Below are 17,575 nucleotides of genomic sequence, written 5' to 3'. Positions count from 1 at the left end.
TGGTGTCGGCCGCTGCGGCATGGGCGGGTTCATCTCCACCAGTGGGACGTGAGGAGGCGTAGGAGGCGAAGGCTCCGTACCCTTGGGGTCGTCCCGCGGTGTCGTGATGACATTCTCTGCCGGCTGCTGTGGCCGCGCTATCCTCGCGATCCGTGAATCTGGGAGAAGAGACACAGAAGGATCACCGCGCACATGACAGTGGCAAATTTGATTGTGATGTCAGCACTGCAATACGTCTGGGCCTGAAATGAGATACATGCATACCCCAAGTCGACAAAGGATATCACCTCGCGACCACCGTCTCCTGCAGCTGAAGCCCTGAAAAACACAATATCATGCGGTGCGAAGCGATAGTGCGGCCTTCCTTCGGCGCCGAATGCTGAGGAGGATGCAGCAGGTGGAGCAGTGTCCAGTAGTGGCGGCCGTGGAGCAGTTCCACCGGAGATGGTCCAGATCGTGGATGCGAACGATAGGGGGCGAGAACTAGTTGCAGTGCTTGATCCCTGGAGTGTGCGGTGCGAAGTTTGGCCATACGCTGCTTGAAGATTCTGACAAAACGACCCGCTTCGCCATCTGACTATGGATGGAACGGTACACTACTTAGAGGTTGTATGCCATTGCGTTAACAGAGTATTTCAAATTCATTTGTCGTGAATTGAGGGGCGTTGTCCGACACTATGACTTCAGGCAAACTTTGGAGGCAAAAAATAGAGAACAATGCCTGAACTGTACTACGTAACGTTGTCAAGCTGATTGGCACAGCAAAACGACATTTGATAGAATAGTCAACCACAATCAGCCAACGAATATTCCAAAAGGGGTCTCGAAGTCTGTGTGCACACGTTGCCATGGTAATTGCAACACAGGCCAAGTAGAGAATTTTTGTTGCGGAGCGGACTAATTTTCTACTCATGCATGACACTGTGACATCATCTGTTCTGTTTGGGTGTCCATACCCTGCCAAGTACAGTGTCATTTTGAACAAGAATCGCACCTTACTGTATAGCGAGGCTATGCCGACGTAGAAAGTATCGGCGCACTACGGAGTTCTTTATGCTATGCAATGAGCGAGGCCAAAATGTGCTAATGTATTTTAACAAAATGTTCAAATATGGATCAGCTTTCGTTGCCTCTCCAAATTTCCGATAGTTCAGAGGAAAGGATTCAACCAATTCAGAATCTTGAGCATCGATTTGACAACAAGATGCAGCAGAAGCGGCAAAGTCTGTATCAGGGCCAATCGGAAGACATGAAACTGGGTATGCACTACCACGTTGAGTTGTCGGACGATACACAATCTCGTACTGGTATTGAGACAACAACAAAGCCCATCTTTGCAATTATTGGGCGGTTCGTACCCGAACCGGCTTCATCGGATGAAACAAGGACTGCAGTAGCTTTTGATCCGTTATTAAGTAGAATTTTCTGCTATACAAATAGTGGTGGAATTTGGTGACACCATACGCAATGGCCAATGCCTATTTCTCCATTTGTGAATAGTTACACCTAGCTTAGGACAACACTTTTGATGCGAAAGCAATAGGCATGTCTTTATCGCAAATTCTGTGTGAAAGAACTGCACCGATTCCGTAAGAGGAAGCGTCAACTTGCAACACAGCTAGTGTGTCAGGATCAAAGCGAACCGAGCATCGATCACTGACCAATGAACTTTTAAGTTTTTGGAAAGCTTCTTGGCGCTCATATGTATATTGCGACGCAAGCGATGCAATGGAGCTGCGATTTGTGCAGCATTCGGTATGGGCCGAATATAATAGTTCATTTTCCCTAAGACTGACTGCAATTCCGTTACATTGCGAGGAAGTGGCAGGTCACTTGTGGCTAATAAATGTGACTGAAGAGGCTGTACACCTTGACTGTATATGACATGACCAAGATAATGCAACTCAGGTTTAAAAAATCTCACTTGTCCAGTCTACACTTTAGTCCTGCATCAGATAACAGACTACAAAAGCAAGCAGTTTTGCAATGTGTTCCCCATCCGTACGACCTGCTACAACAGTATCTTCCAAATAGTTTTAACAGTCTGGTATTTGACCAGTCAGCTGTTCCAAATACCATTGTAAAATGGCGGGTGCGGAAGCACTGCCAAAAGGCAAACCGAAATATTTAAACAAGCCCAAATGACTGTTCACAACACACATGGTTTGAGATTCATGATTTGACATTCTTCACCCAGTGGCATTTGAGGATATTCGTCGCGCAAATCAATTTTTGGAAACTAGTGACCAGCGCATAGTCCTTCCGTGAGATCCTCTGGGCGTGGCAATGGATAAGTACCAATCACGGTTTGTGGGTTGACTGTAGACTTAAAGGCAGCACAGAGGCGAATGCGACCTGGGGAGCAAAACCAGTGGACTTACCCTTTGAATTGATTCTATGAGATCAGTAGCTCCGCTATCTTGCAATTTTTTAAGTTCAGCAGCGACTTTGTTCTGTAATGTAATAGGAACAGTTCTGGCCCGGCAAAATCTTGACTGAGAATTGTCTTTCATAATAATATGTGCAACAATATTATTAGCCTTGCCTGAACCTTCAGAAAAAAGTTCAGGGAATTCTTTCAGCAAGCTAGCTACACTGTCTTTGCCACTGAATGCAGCCACTGACAACACATTGTCCTGATTTGAAAGCCAAAGAAATCAAATGAACCAAGACCAAATATATCCTCACTATTGTGTGATTGTACCACAGTGAAAGTCACAGTTCGCATATGCGGCCGGCCGAAGTGGCCGTGCGGTTAAAGGCGCTGCAGTCTGGAACCGCAAGACCGCTACGGTCGCAGGTTCGAATCCTGCCTCGGGCATGGATGTTTGTGATGTCCTTAGGTTAGTTAGGTTTAACTAGTTCTAAGTTCTAGGGGACTAATGACCTCAGCAGTTGAGTCCCATAGTGCTCAGAGCCATTTGAACCATTTGAGTTCGCATATGCGAGCGATATGTGGCAGGCAAAGTACATTCCCAAAAACGGGAAACTCTTGTCCATTATAAGCCATCAGGTGCAAGCTAGTTTTAGACAGCCTAACAGTTCATATATGCTACGATTCAGCAATGTAATAGAAGAACCTGTGTGCAACTGAAATATCAAACGTTTTCCACTAAGGTTCTAATGAACAAAATGTTTGTTGGACTGGCGTAGTACTGAAGAAACTGTTTGCTCGCTAGTTTTACTAATGCCGGCAGCAGGTTTTGAATACACTGCAGTGATTACATGGGCCTTGCCTTGTGACTAGGTGTTGTGTACATAGTTCCGCGTAGTCAGCGCGTACACGACTTTCCCAAAAGAGCGCGCCCCGCTAAGCACAACAGTGCAGGCGCAGCGCGCCTCCATCTCCACACTACGAGATGGCGATGTCTTAGAGACGGACCAAATTCTGCTTCCGCCGATCCGCATATTAATATGTAATGCACCCAATGAGATTGCTGCTAACGTAGAACCTTTTCTCCTCGCGGATCACACTCGCGCAGTGATACCTGGACGCGCGAGGTATTATAACGAGTGTACAGACCTCCGATTAGTCAGTCTGCATTAGTCTGCCTTAGTCTGCAATAGTCTGTAGTCAAGATTATCATATTTCTGTACATAGCCATGAAGAGAAATGTATAGACAAAAAAATGGCTCTGAGCACTATGGGACTCAACTGCTGTGGTCATAAGTCCCCTAGAACTTAGAACTACTTAAACCTAACTAACCTAAGGACAGCACACAACACCCAGCCATCACGAGGCAGAGAAAATCCCTGACCCCGCCGGGAATCGAACCCGGGAACCCGGGCGTGGGAAGCGAGAACGCTACCGCACGACCACGAGATGCGGGCAAAATGTATAGACACTTTGTCAAGTATCAGAGATATGTGAGAATAAGATTAACGTACCAAGACCAAAGGAACTTCAGATTGTCAATTGTAAATAGCATCAAGAATCAAGTTAAGTATTTTATGATTTTTATTATTTTAATAAATGTGTGTGATGGTGGTGGTTAGTGTTTAATGTCCCGTCGACAACGAGGTCATTAGAGACGGAGCGCAAGCTCGGGTTAGGGAAGGATTGGGAAGGAAATCGGCCGTGCCCTTTCAAAGGAACCATCCCGGCATTTGCCTGAAACGATTTAGGGAAATCACGGAAAACCTAAATCAGGATGGCTGGGGACGGGATTGAACCGTCGTCCTTCCGAATGCGAGTCCAGTGTGCTAACCACTGCGCCACCTCGCTCAAAAAATGTGTGTGAAAATTAATCAAGTTCTGTTTAAAGTTGGTCACTGTCAATCTGCTACTCTAAGCGTGCAAGTGGCATTTCTATCTTCTGATCTAACGGCAGAAGATAAACACGCCACGATAAGACCACGAGACATATTGCTGACACTCGCCTACTTCGTTAGAGCGACAAGTCAAATAATCTGATGGTGTGTATACCGAAGGTCTTTCAGTACGTACACCACACTAGGTTTTCGTGAAAGGGCAGAATTCTTATGTTTGTTCCGTTGCAAACATCCGGATTGTACATGAGCTTCCTTGCCACAAACATGCGTGTCTGGACGGGCAATCGTAGTGTTTGTGCCACCGAGATCATGACGTAATTCTATTCACAGGATGTAGCCACCTGTTTAGAGAACTGTTTATGTGGCTTGACCCGCGCATGCTGTTGCTGCCTACTGGGCCGGTCGTGAGCAAGGGACGACTCAACCTGACAAGAAGGTGGCTGGCCAAATTTATCGGCCGCTACAGCACCTGAATCATTGCACGACATGATGAAATGATGGATCTGATTGTTTCAAAATCTGTTCTCTAAGCTGAGGTCAGATACATTGTACACAATCGCATCACGCAACGTAACATCTGACTATAAAGCACCACAAGCACATTTGAATTTGCATTTCATCATCATAACCTCCACGTCTGTTACCCACTTACGATAAATTTGTTTGACCTTTTCTTGCAATGAAAGATTTGGTACCTACCTGACACCACATTCACTTGTTGGTCGCCGGCCGAAGTGGCCGTGCGGTTAAAGGCGCTGCAGTCTGGAACCGCAAGACCGCTACGGTCGCAGGTTCGAATCCTGCCTCGGGCATGGATGTTTGTGATGTCCTTAGGTTAGTTAGGTTTAACTAGTTCTAAGTTCTAGGGGACTAATGACCTCAGCAGTTGAGTCCCATAGTGCTCAGAGCCATTTGAACCATTTTTGAACTTGTTGGTCATGATAGTTAGTTAGAGAACCTACCACTTGATCATAGGAAAGTTCACTCGGAGTGGTGTTGGGGAACAATTTCTGAATGAGGTAAAAGACGGCACTTCCTACTGCTGGCAAAAAGTAATGTAGTTTCACAGTATCTGATACTGATGTGGGCTACATGCTGTTGCAACCACTCGAGCTTTTCATTAAACTGACAAAAAGGCAGGATGGCACTCGGAACTGCAGTTGTTGCAAGCGCTGTGTTGTTGCTTGGTTTGAGAGAAACTTCCATATTTTATTTAGAAGGGTTGCAATCTGCTGCGTCTGAAACTGAAACATCTGTGTTAGCTGCGTTGCAATTATCGCTTACAGCTAAGGCACCTGAGCAGGGGGTGCGAGAGGTGGGTTGCTCATTTCGGAATAGGCAAATGCAATAAACAGACAATGCAAGTAATAAAAAGAAACACACAAGCAAAAATATTTCTGCCACGCCCACCTGAAAGCACTGGATGGAACAATCACCATAAGAGACACTGTTAAAACAAGCAAACATAACCCTGCAAAGAAAAGACAAGGCAGAATTAAGGCGCCAGCAAAACACAAAGGCCCACGACAGAGAAAATCAGTGGCAGCTGTTGCTCGGAGTTCGAGTCGTTAACAGCTTGTCGCTATGTTATCCTTACACATCATCGCCAGTATTGTTGTGTCTAGGAATCCTGCATACTCGTTCGCTAGATGAACAATCAAATAAGTCGTATTAATGAGTTTTATGACAAACAAGACAATAAAGTAGTTGTGATAGATGTGTCGCAAGCAAAGGGCGACTTACAAAATAATTAGTCTTATTCAGAATAAAAAATCACGTCTATGCTAAGTAGAGATTGCTACGATGCATCAGATAACGAAGTTGCTAACATTGACGCTGTTATCCGAGTGGGCTGCCACCAGCTGTATGCGGCGCCTACATCCTCTTCACCTAGGGGCAGCTGCTGCCGCGTTGTCGTCCTCGAGGGAGGTCGGTCAGCGTGCAATTGGCTGAACTCCTCTCACAGCCTTCTTTTCTTTGTCGTTCCCGACTGGTGTCTGACGCCAATTCCGCGACTTGCACGTTGATAATGAAATGTGATGGGGACAACACACACATACAGTCTCGAGCGGAGGAATTCTCCGATCCAGCCGGAATTCGAGAGTCATCAGTGCTAACCACAAGAACACATGCTGCTGACGTTGCTAAAGAAAGGCTGAATGAATAGGAAATCCTGTTCTCATACTCTCCATGACTGGGATACCAAATAACCTAATCCAGCAGGATAATACAATCTCATTCTGCAAACGCCTTGAAACGTACGACTCCTTGATTCGACTACCTTTTCCCTGAAATGTAGCCCACAGAATATGTCAGGGAAACGACAGGAAAACTTTTACTTTAATACCAGCCTCCAGCCGAAAAAGTTCGTGCACTCGTGCACTTATACAGCGTGTCAGAAGAAGTGGTAAGAAATGTCTCACGATATGTTCCAAGACTATTTGCTTCCATGACCCAACGAACAGAAGAGTGCATTTGATCCCTTGTAGATCGTACATACTGATATTGATGTTGCACATCAGTTCCAAATGGAGTGGAAATTTAATGTCTTAATACCCGTTCTGTAATGTAGTTCTTCACAGTGTTTCATAAATACCGGTCAGGTGCTTCATGGAATAACGGTTTCCATTTCTGTTTCCATGGCCGCCAACGTTCTATCAGTACTCTAACACCACTGCCACGTACATCACAGTATTATTTACAAGCATTAACTAGGAGCTGGATGCGGGAACCGACAAAGCTATTATCAGTTGTGCGCGGATTACAGTACTACTGTTTTATTTTGAGGAATGAACTAGGAGCTGGATATGGGAACCGATAAACTTAAATAATGCACCCTGAAATTTTGTTTACCCTTTAACATGAATCCAAATATACACTGAAGATTGAAAGAAAATGGTACACCTACCTAATATCGTATGTGGCCTCCACGACATGCAGGCGTGTCCCAACACGACGAGGCATGGACTCGACGAATGTCTGAAGTAGTGCTGGAGGGAACTGACATCATGAACCCTGCAGGGCTGTCCATAAATCCGTAAGGGTACGAGAGGGTGGAGATCTCTTCTGAACAGCACGTTGCAAGGCGTCCCAGATGTGCTCAATAATGTTCATGTCTGGGGAGTTTGGTGGCCAGCGGAAGTGAGTGTTCCTGGAGCTAACCTGTAGCAATGCTGGATGTGTGGGGCGTTAGCACTGTCCTGCTGGAATTTTCCAAGTCCGTAGGAATGCACAATGTACATGAATGGATGCAGGTGATCAGACAGGATGCTTGCGTACCTGTCATCTGTCAGGGTCGTACCGACACGCATCAACAGTTCCATGTAACTCCAGCTGCACATGCCCCACAAACTGCACACGCCCCACACCAGTAGAGAGCCTCCACCAGCTTGAACAGACCCCTGTTGACATTCAGGGTTCATTCATTCGTAAGGTTGTCTCTATACCCGTACACGTCCATCCGCACGATACTATTTGAAACGAGACTCGTCCCTCGTCCGACCAGGCAACATGTTCGCTGTCATCAACAGTCCAACGTCGGTGTTGAAAGGCCCAGGCTTGTCGTGGAATGGTTCGCTCGCTGACACTTGTTGATGGCCCAGCACTGAAATCTGCAGCAATCTTTGAAAGGGTTGCATTTTTGTCACTTTGAACGATTCTCTTCAGTCGTTGCAGGATTTTTTCCGACCGCAGCGATGTTGGAGATTAGATGTTTCACCGAATTCCTAATATTCACGGTACACTCGTGAAATGGTCATACGGAAAAAATCCCCACTTCATTGCTACCTCGGAGATGCCGTTCCCTTCCCCTCGTGCCCCGACTATAAGACCGCATTAAAACTAGCTTAAATCTTGATAACCTACAATTGTAGCAGCAGTACCCGATCTAACAACTACACTAGACACTTCTTGTCTTATATAGGCGTTGCCGACCGCAGCGCCGAATTCTACCTGTTTACATATCTCTGTATTTGAATATGAATGTCTATAACAGTTTCTTTGGTGCTTCAGTGTAGTAAAAACTTCTTGAGGTGTCTGTTGGTAAATCGGAGAGCAAACATGTGTACAAGATGCGCAAAAGGCCTACATATTCAGAAATAATTATTGAGAGTAATTCCAATCACATGACATAATATAAAGAGGCTTTCATATAATTATGATTATGCAGGATTTTCAGTTGCCCCTTAGAGATGAGGAAAGAGCCAAAGATATCAAAATGATGATGTTAACAAGCGGTTATCAAGAACGATATGAAGAGAAAAAGATTACAAAAACAACTAATAGTCAAACAAGATATGTATGACATAAACAATTGTTACGTTACGCTAACGTGTAAAGGTCCTATTAGTCAGCATCACAGTAGGTAAGCACTCCGTCTTCAGGCCATGAGTGGCCTACCGGGACCATCCGACCGCCGTGTCATCCTCAGTGGAGGATGCGGATAGGAGGGGCGTGGGGTCAGCACACCGCTCTCCTGGCCGTTATGATGGTATTCTTGACCCAAGCTGCTACTATTCGGTCGCGTGGCTCGTCAATTGGCATCACGAGGCTGAGTGCACCCCGAAAAATGGCATCAGCGCATGGCGGCCTGGATGGTCACCCATCGAAGTGCCGACCACGCCCGACAGCGCTTAACTTCGGTGATCTCACGGGAACCGTTGTTACCACTGCGGCCGGCCGGTGTGGCCAAGCGGTTAAAGGCGCTTCAGTCTGGAACCGCGCGACCGCTATGGTCGCAGGTTCGAATCCTGCCTCGGGCATGGATGTGTGTGATGTCCTCAGGTTAGTTAGGTTTAAGTAGTTCTAACTTCTAGGGGACTGATGACCTCAGAAGTTAAGTCCGATAGTGCTCAGAGCCATTTGAACCATTTTTACCACTGCGGCAAGGCCGTTGCCTATCGTAGTAGGTGGAGGATTACATTCGCTTTTTAAACTAATCAATTTCTTATGTGTGAATTTAAACACAGACAGCATCGTCCAGGAATAAATACATTGAGTTGTTAGCGTACAAAATCAATTTCCGGGAGTATTATGCCATATCCAACGGCCAGACGGGAAGACCATTTCATGAACGCTGTACACAAAATTTTAATGACGTTAGGTAAACGTTTAAACTTGATGATTCATGGCACAGAAGGAATGTAATCCACACAGCAAATAAAGGTTCACTGTTAATTGTGCTCCACGCAGTGGAGATAGATACGAAAAGGAAAGATCCCACTAAATTTATTAAGTGAGCAGACTGAGTTCATTCTGAACTGATTTTTCGATTATTTAAGGAAGGGCTACAGAACACATGCCAATAAGTGCTTTGTATATATCTACATGATTCTTACGTTTCCAGTTAGATGTCATAGCAACCTAGTTTTAAGTAAAACTTGTAAGAATGTGTAAGAAAGCCACCGTGGTGCTTTGGGTCAGCTACCGCTAATACGTAAGCTCTGTGTGGCGATATACACTACTCAGTGTCAAAAGCCATGCCATAGCCATACGCCCATATACAGATGGCTGTAGTATCCCGTATACAATGCATAACAGGGGAGGGCATTGGCAGTGCTGTCATTTATACTCAGGAGATTCTTGTGAAAAGGCTAGCAATTTGATTTTGGCCGCACGACTGGAATAAACACTTTTTGAAAGCGAAGTGGTAGTTGGAGCTAGACACATGGGACATTCCGTTTCCTAAATCGTTGGGGAATTCAATTTCCGAGATCCACAGTGTCAAGAGTGTGCCGAGAATACCGAATATCGGACATTACCAGTCACCACGGCCAACTCGATGACCGACAGCCTCACTTAACAACCGAAATCAGAGCCGTGTCCTTTGAATTGTTAGTGCTAATAGAAAAGCAATATTGCACGAAACAACCACAGAAATTAGTGTGGGACGTACGACGAACGTATTAGTTCGGACAGTGTGTCGAAATTCGGCGTTAATGGGCTATGGAAATAGACGACTGGCACGAGTGCATTTGCTAACACCACGAATCGCCAGCAACTACTCTCCTGGGCTCGTGACCATATCGGTTGAACAGAGACGATTCAGAAACTGTGGTCTACTCAAATGAATCCCGATTTTAGTTCTTAAGAGTTGATTCTAGCGTTCTAGGGTGGCGCAGATTGCATGAAGCTAATGATCCGATTTGTCAACAAGACACCATGCAAGCTGGTGTGGCTCCATAACGGTATTGGATATGTTTACATGGATTGGACTGAGTCCTTTGGTCCAACTGAACCGATCAGTGATTGGACATGGTTATGCTCCGTTAGTTGAAGACATCTGCAGCCGTTTATTAACTTCATGTATCCAAACAACGATGAAATTTTATGTATGACAGTGCCCCATGTCACCGGAACAGTATTGGTTCAAATGGCTCTGAGGTCATCAGTCCCCTAGAACTTAGAACTACTTAAACCTAACTAACCTAAGGATATTACAAACATCCATGCCCGAGGCAGGAATCGAACCTGCGACCGTAGCGGTCGCGCGGTTCCAGACTGAACGGCCTAGAACCTCTCGGTCACACCGGCCGGCTCGGGACAATATTGTTCATGATTTGTTTGAAAAACACTCTGGACAATTCAAGAAACGGTTTGGTCACCCAGAGCGCGTCAACATCGAACATTTATGGGACATAATCGAGATCAGTTCGTTTACAAAATTCTGCACTGGCAACATTTTTCGCAGTTATGGATGGCTATAGAGGCGGTGTGGCTCATTTCTGCAGAGGAGTTCCAATGACTTGTTGAGTTCATGCTACTTCGAGTTGCTGCACTGCGCCCAGCAAAAGGGGCTCCAACATGATATTAGGAGATATTGCAGGACTATGCATTGGAGTGGGGCGTGTCAGCCTCACTTTGACAGCGACGATATGTGTAGTTGAGGAGCAGTAAAGTACTACCCTCGACCATAAATCTCACACTGTGTCACACCAGCTCGTCACTCTAGCACTCATCCTACAACAGAGTAAAAGTTCGAGACCTAATGGATATCACTTTGTGTTGACTGCGGTAGCGAACGGAACTTTTAACAACCTAACGTGTGGCCACGATGGGAACAATTGTATGTTACTTGAATGTATGCGTAGTTTTAGTGCTTAACCTTATTTGGTGCTGTGCTAAGCATTAATTTTTATAGATCTGATGAGAATGTAAATCAGATTGCTTTAAATAAGTGCATTGACGGCTGTGAGCGTTGGACCGAGACTGGACGTGGTGAGTTGATGTCAGTGAAGAGCGCCTTTCATTCAACAGAGACACCTTTATCTGCACTTCACTGAGTTTGAAAGAGGTCGTGTAATATGATTACGAGGAACTGGATGTTCCTTCTGCGATATTGCAGAGAGCATTGACAGGAATATAACCAATGTACATGACTGGTGGCACCGGTGAACGCAAGAATGTACGGTCGCAAGAAGACCGGCCTCCGGACAACCACGTGGCATTACCGAGAGGTAACACCATCGTGTTCGGTGTATGGCTCTGGCTCATCATACTCCACAAGCAGCAGCTATTTCCGCAGCAGTTGGCATCACAGTGACATAATGAACAGTTACAAGTCGGTTGCCTCAAAGACAACTCCGAGCCAGACACCCTACAGGGTGCGTTCCACGGCCCCCAAACCACTACAGTTTTCAACTTCAGTGGTGTGGTTTCTACACACACTGGGCCTACACCTGGAGTTATGATTCGGAATGTGACTCCGCATGACACCAGAATAACTATCGTGGTTATCCCATGTACCACGACTGCAAATCTGCAAATTTGTACGTCAGTTTGGTGATTCGATCTGTTATGCTGCCATTTATGAAAAGCAGTCGAGGGGGTCTTTTCAAATAGGGTAACGCTCGCCCCCCCTCCCCCCCCCCAACACACACCCACACACACTATGTCCTACAGTGCGTCGACATGTTGCCTTGGCCTACTGGATCACCACATCTGTCTCCAGTCGAGCACATATAGAACATCATCGTACGACAATTCCAGGATCACCTCCAACCAGCATTAACCATCCCTGTATTGACTGAACAAGTGGAAAAGACATGGAACTCCATCGCAAAAACTGACATCCGACACCTGTACAACACAATTCATACACGTCTGCATGCTTGCATTCAACGTTCTGGCGTTTACACTGGTTATTAATGCACCAGCATTTCACATGTACAATGGCTTATCTCGCGCTTACATTAAACTTTGATTTTGCAGTGTTAATAACTTAAATAAGTTGTCTAGAAAAACGTTTTCCCGAAATTTCTTTACTCTACATGAATTGTTATTCGTTTTTTTATGCTTTTTAACGCACTATATAAAGGTATTGTAGGTAAACATTCGCTCTTTCCCTTCCTACGTGAGGCAGACGACTACGTGACCCCGGATCCTTCTTTCTGTAGTGGCAACACGTCTTACGAGACGCTGTCCTCCAGCCGCCCCTACTGGAGCAGATGCGTGGCTCTGCGTTCCGCGCGCTCCAACAGGAGAGCCGCCACCGGCTGCCGCCCGCCGCTACTGTCCGGCGCGCCGTCGGCTTAAATCCTCCCCTCTCCCCTCTCCTCACTCCCCTCTCCCCACACCCTTGCCCCCACCCACCACCTTGCTCCCTCTCCGTAATCCAGGCCCCGCCTGTGCGCTGCGCTGCGCCGTACCTCACCTCATTTGAAATTCCTATGAGGACTCCCCACCCCCCACCCCCACCCCACCAACCCACTTCCACCTTCCCAACATTATTTTTCCAGAGCCCCTGATAGCTAGGGCAGGGCCACTTGTTTGCACACAGTAGCTCCGCTCCTCCATTTGCCATTCACCTTTCCTCGCTTCGTTTGCATCACCGAGTAGTGGCATTCTCCGGGACCTTTCTAGGTTTCCATCTGTCTAAAATGCCGCTACTTCCCTATTGTTTATGTAATATCCCTTGCCATCTTCCTCACAACATTATCTATATAATCTACCTTCCGTCAGTTGGAATTCCACGGTGTAAGTACATGTACTTCCGTGAAAACAAATTAGTACACCGTTTTAGAGGATCCATTTCACCCAAGATTTATTGTTGCAACAGTGTATATGGAGTATAGGAAATTATTACATTTACAGATCAGTAGCACAAGCGATTCTGAGTTACCAGGTATCGATCCATGCTCAAACACCCATTTTAGTACGTGGTGTAGCTCCACAGACGACAATGCAGGCGCTGATTTCGGCATCCAGTCAGTTGCACAGATGGCGAATATTGTCCTGTGATACATTATGCGTGCGTGTCCGACACGTTAACGTATTTCTGTAAAAGTTGTTAGTTGTCGACTCACGAGTCATTTTTCGTCCCATGCCTTGCCGCACGTGCTCGATTGGAGAAAAGTCTCGAGATCATGATGGCCAGGGAAGCACATCTTGCAGAGCACGCTGCGTTTCAGGGGCATTGTGTGGGCGAGTATTATCCTGCTCGGACAATATATCACATTTCTGTTGCTAAAACGATAACAGAACGGGTCTAACAACATCTGCACATACCGAGTGCTGGTTAGTGTCCCTGTTGTCAATGTAGCCATCCTCGGATCTACGAACAAGCAGAAAAAAACAGAATGCGCCTTAGGACTTTCTTTTACAGAGGTTCAGACTTAAAATGTTCAGGGTAAAAGTGTCACGATACGACGTACAGAATGGACGTCGTATATAAAAATATTACGTAAACGTGATTTCCTGTCAGAGAGATCACAGTTCGTAGTAACTGACGGAAAGTCATCGAGTAAAACAGATGTGATTTCTGGCGTTCCCCTAGGTCAGTCATCAGTACAGCTCACAGCAATTTCCAACAGTTCGCCAAAAACGCTCTTTCTGCTCATTAAATTCTCGAACAAATGCCCGCTTCATGGAGCTGCAGGGCTCCAATTCATCGAGTGAATCTACGAAGCATCCACCCCTCAGGTGCATTACGCAACACCTCCAACCGGTGCTGAATCCGCAGTGCGGTGTGTCCTTCCGTAGTCATGTGCGTACCTAAAGCTGCCCTCCTTTAGAAATAGGCATGCTCCTCAAAGCGTACATCAAAGTAACGGCCCTCTGGCCGATATAGTAGCATTTTCAGTCATTACGATTGATCTTGTAAATTCCCCATTTAGTACAATTAATGGTTTTTGCGCTCATTAGGTGTCAAAAGCGTGTCTTAAGCACATTTTTTGTCTGAAAAGCAATACTAATGTTCATATTACGAAAAGATTTCTCAATTTTTTGTGAAACCTGACTGTTGTAGGCCAACGCAGTAAATGCAGATTTCGTTTATGATTGCTATTGTTGTTAGGAGAAGTCGTATTATTATTATTATGTCATATATTTTTTTGTTTTATTGTAACAGTTGGTAGCACCGGATATTTTATTTCAATTGGCCAATGCAATTTTTTGACGATACGAATTTCTTTATCGATTTCTTCCTCATATAACGGCAGATCGCAGCAGTTGATGATCACTGACCGGAAGGAAGTCTCTCTATATCGTTGTGGACGAGAGGAACGAACGTTAACAATCACGTCAGCACATTTTGATTTCCTGAGTGTACCAGTCCGTGCTTGCCATTCTTCTTAGTGACGGTCAAGTCTAAATAGTTTACTGAGCAGTCTTGTTCAGTTTCTAAAGTGAAAATAATTTTAGGATCTGCAGCACATGGTAGTGATAAGAAATAATTTAAGTCAGCCTCCTTGTCTTCAGATAAAATTAAGACATCAATTGCACGTCACTTGTAGCATATTGTCTTCTCTGTTAATATGTCTTCTCCTCGTCAACCTACAAAATAAGCGATTCTTACGACTTTTTTTAATCAATCAATCAACGTAAATCTTTTTGCACCTTATTTATTGTTTATTGGACAGCATTTTCTGATTTTTTCCTAAGAAATTAAGTCCTCATTAAGCCCCCACCCCCTTCCCGATGAGTTAAGGCTGCTCTGCCCAAAATGAGGTTTGTCTTTGATAGAAGTTTTGCAGTTTGCAAATCTTCTCTGAAATCAAGAAACAAACAATTTTCTTAATCTACAGGATATTGTGCACGAACTAATAGCATTGGTTTTCTAAATTTGACAAAATAATGAAATGGTGTACGTTTGAAACAAAAATGAAGTTTTGTCGTATGTTTTACATCACGATTTTGCAGTAACAAATGAATGACTTTAAAAAAATCCTATTACTCATTCAGGACCTGCCAGTAGAGTAATTTAGACAAATTTCAGAATGATACATTTATTAGTGTCCCCAATATTCATTCTATCAGCTTTTTATTTAAGATAAGATTTGCAGACTATGTGATTTCTGTAATGGACACGCCTCATTTTGGAGAGAGTAACTATCTCCCCGGAAGGGGGCCTTAACGATGACTGAAATTCTTTAAAAAATCAGAAAATACTATCGAAGAGTCAATAAATAATGAGCAAGAAGAGTCACGTTGATTGCTTCATTAATTATTTCGAAACAAACTCGTAAAAATCGTTATACTATAAGCTGGCTGACAAGAATGGATATTTAAGGTTTCGTATTTTTGAAATAACCTATTTTCATCTTGGCTATTTCCTATTGCCAACCCATCTTTCTTATAATAAATTTGGCGTTAAATGTTTAATAATTATGGAATAGTAACAAGTCAAGTAATTCGTCAGTTAAAGTACATCACATATAATAAGTTTTTGCAACAGCAGATTGCTCTAATGTTCAACAATTTCTTAACCGGAACGTTCTTACATAAATTAATAGTGTCTGTGGACGCTGCTTTCACGCTATTAATTTTTTGCTTTGGTTTGGCTACAGATCACGTTACTGTTTCACCTTGTGCCTGTAACTTTCTTCAACACCTAACGATTTATATCTGCGTGTTCTGCTATTTTTTTAACTTTTCCAAAATGAGCTTCAATTTTCTTTTCGATTTTATGTTTCCACAGCCAGCGGTACTATTCCACTTCAAGCGAAAGGTCTACTCTGTGTATATATATGTGATGTCGAATCACTGTCGAAAAATCTACAGCAGAGTGTGTGTGAAGTTATAGACGTGACATACCAAGAGGGTTCTACTCGTTAGTGAGCACGGTTAGCACACTGGACTTACATTCTGGAGGAATTTAGATTTTCCGTGATTTCAGTAAATCACTTAAGGTAAGTACTGCGGTGGTTCCGTTGAAAGAGAACAGCCGCTTTCGTTTTACATCCTTTCCTAATCCCAGCTTGTGCTCTGCCTCTAATGACCTCGTTCTCGACAGGACATTAAACACTAATCTCCTCCACTTCGTAAGTGAGCACAGTCACTAAAAATAACGATACTGATCAGCCATTTTGTGGGAACACTTTCATTATCAAGTTTCAAAAAGGCTCCCTAACACAACTTGACAAACCATACGACGATACTAACAACCACTGCTAACGAATTCCGTTTTAATGTTCTCTTACACATTCTCTTCCTAATATCCATTATGAATATCTTTAATTACATACTAAATCAACAAAGGCTTCTGAACAAATCTAAGATTGGAACACTTTACGTTAATTATTAATGAAATTATATCACTTTACATATATTTTAGTGACAGGATTTCAATTTCGCTTTCTGGGGCGCTCGTACATTTCATTTATACTGGGATACAAAAATTTAACATAATATTTTCTGTTTGTCTCTAGAGACATTTGGAAATAAAAACTTGAGTTTTCAGACACGTCAGATGGTTACAGTAAAAAATTGTAATCTCTCGCTCTTTCCTACTTGCAGCTATTGTCCACAATAAGCAAAGTCTTCTATAAAAAATTTGAGAGGAGCGAAGATTACAATAAACTTCCTAGTTTACTTAGCTTTTTATGTAGAGTTGGCTCCAGTTCTTCTTGTCTAGGGGTCTGATTCTTGAAGCTGAAAATGTCACATTTTAGGTCCTCGCAGTTGGATTGATCTAAATAAATTCGAAGATTTTTATTGCAGAATTTTTGTTGCTACATAAATATATTTTTTTCATATTTTAGTGTATCATACAGTCTTTTGATTTTTCACATTATCAAGTTCGAAATTACACTGTTAGCACAAAATACAAAAATATGTCCGATCGCAACAGAGGCTTGCTTACTACTGTCTCACTCAGCGGAAATACCAATATTCCAAAGTGTTTACAACTTTTCTTGGAAAATGAATTTCTATTAGTTTCTGTTACATTATTACTTCGATTATTATTTTATAAATGAATCCAGAACATAGTAACCCGTACATTATTGCATAATTAATAACAGTAATTTTCAATGTGCCAGTAGTTCGTAATTTCAAATGTTTCTAGGAAAAATAATTTTAACTATA

This window comes from Schistocerca nitens, chromosome 4 (assembly GCF_023898315.1).
Source record: "Schistocerca nitens isolate TAMUIC-IGC-003100 chromosome 4, iqSchNite1.1, whole genome shotgun sequence".
Classification (NCBI taxonomy): Eukaryota; Metazoa; Arthropoda; class Insecta; order Orthoptera; family Acrididae; genus Schistocerca; species Schistocerca nitens.
This window is presented reverse-complemented; position numbering follows the sequence as displayed.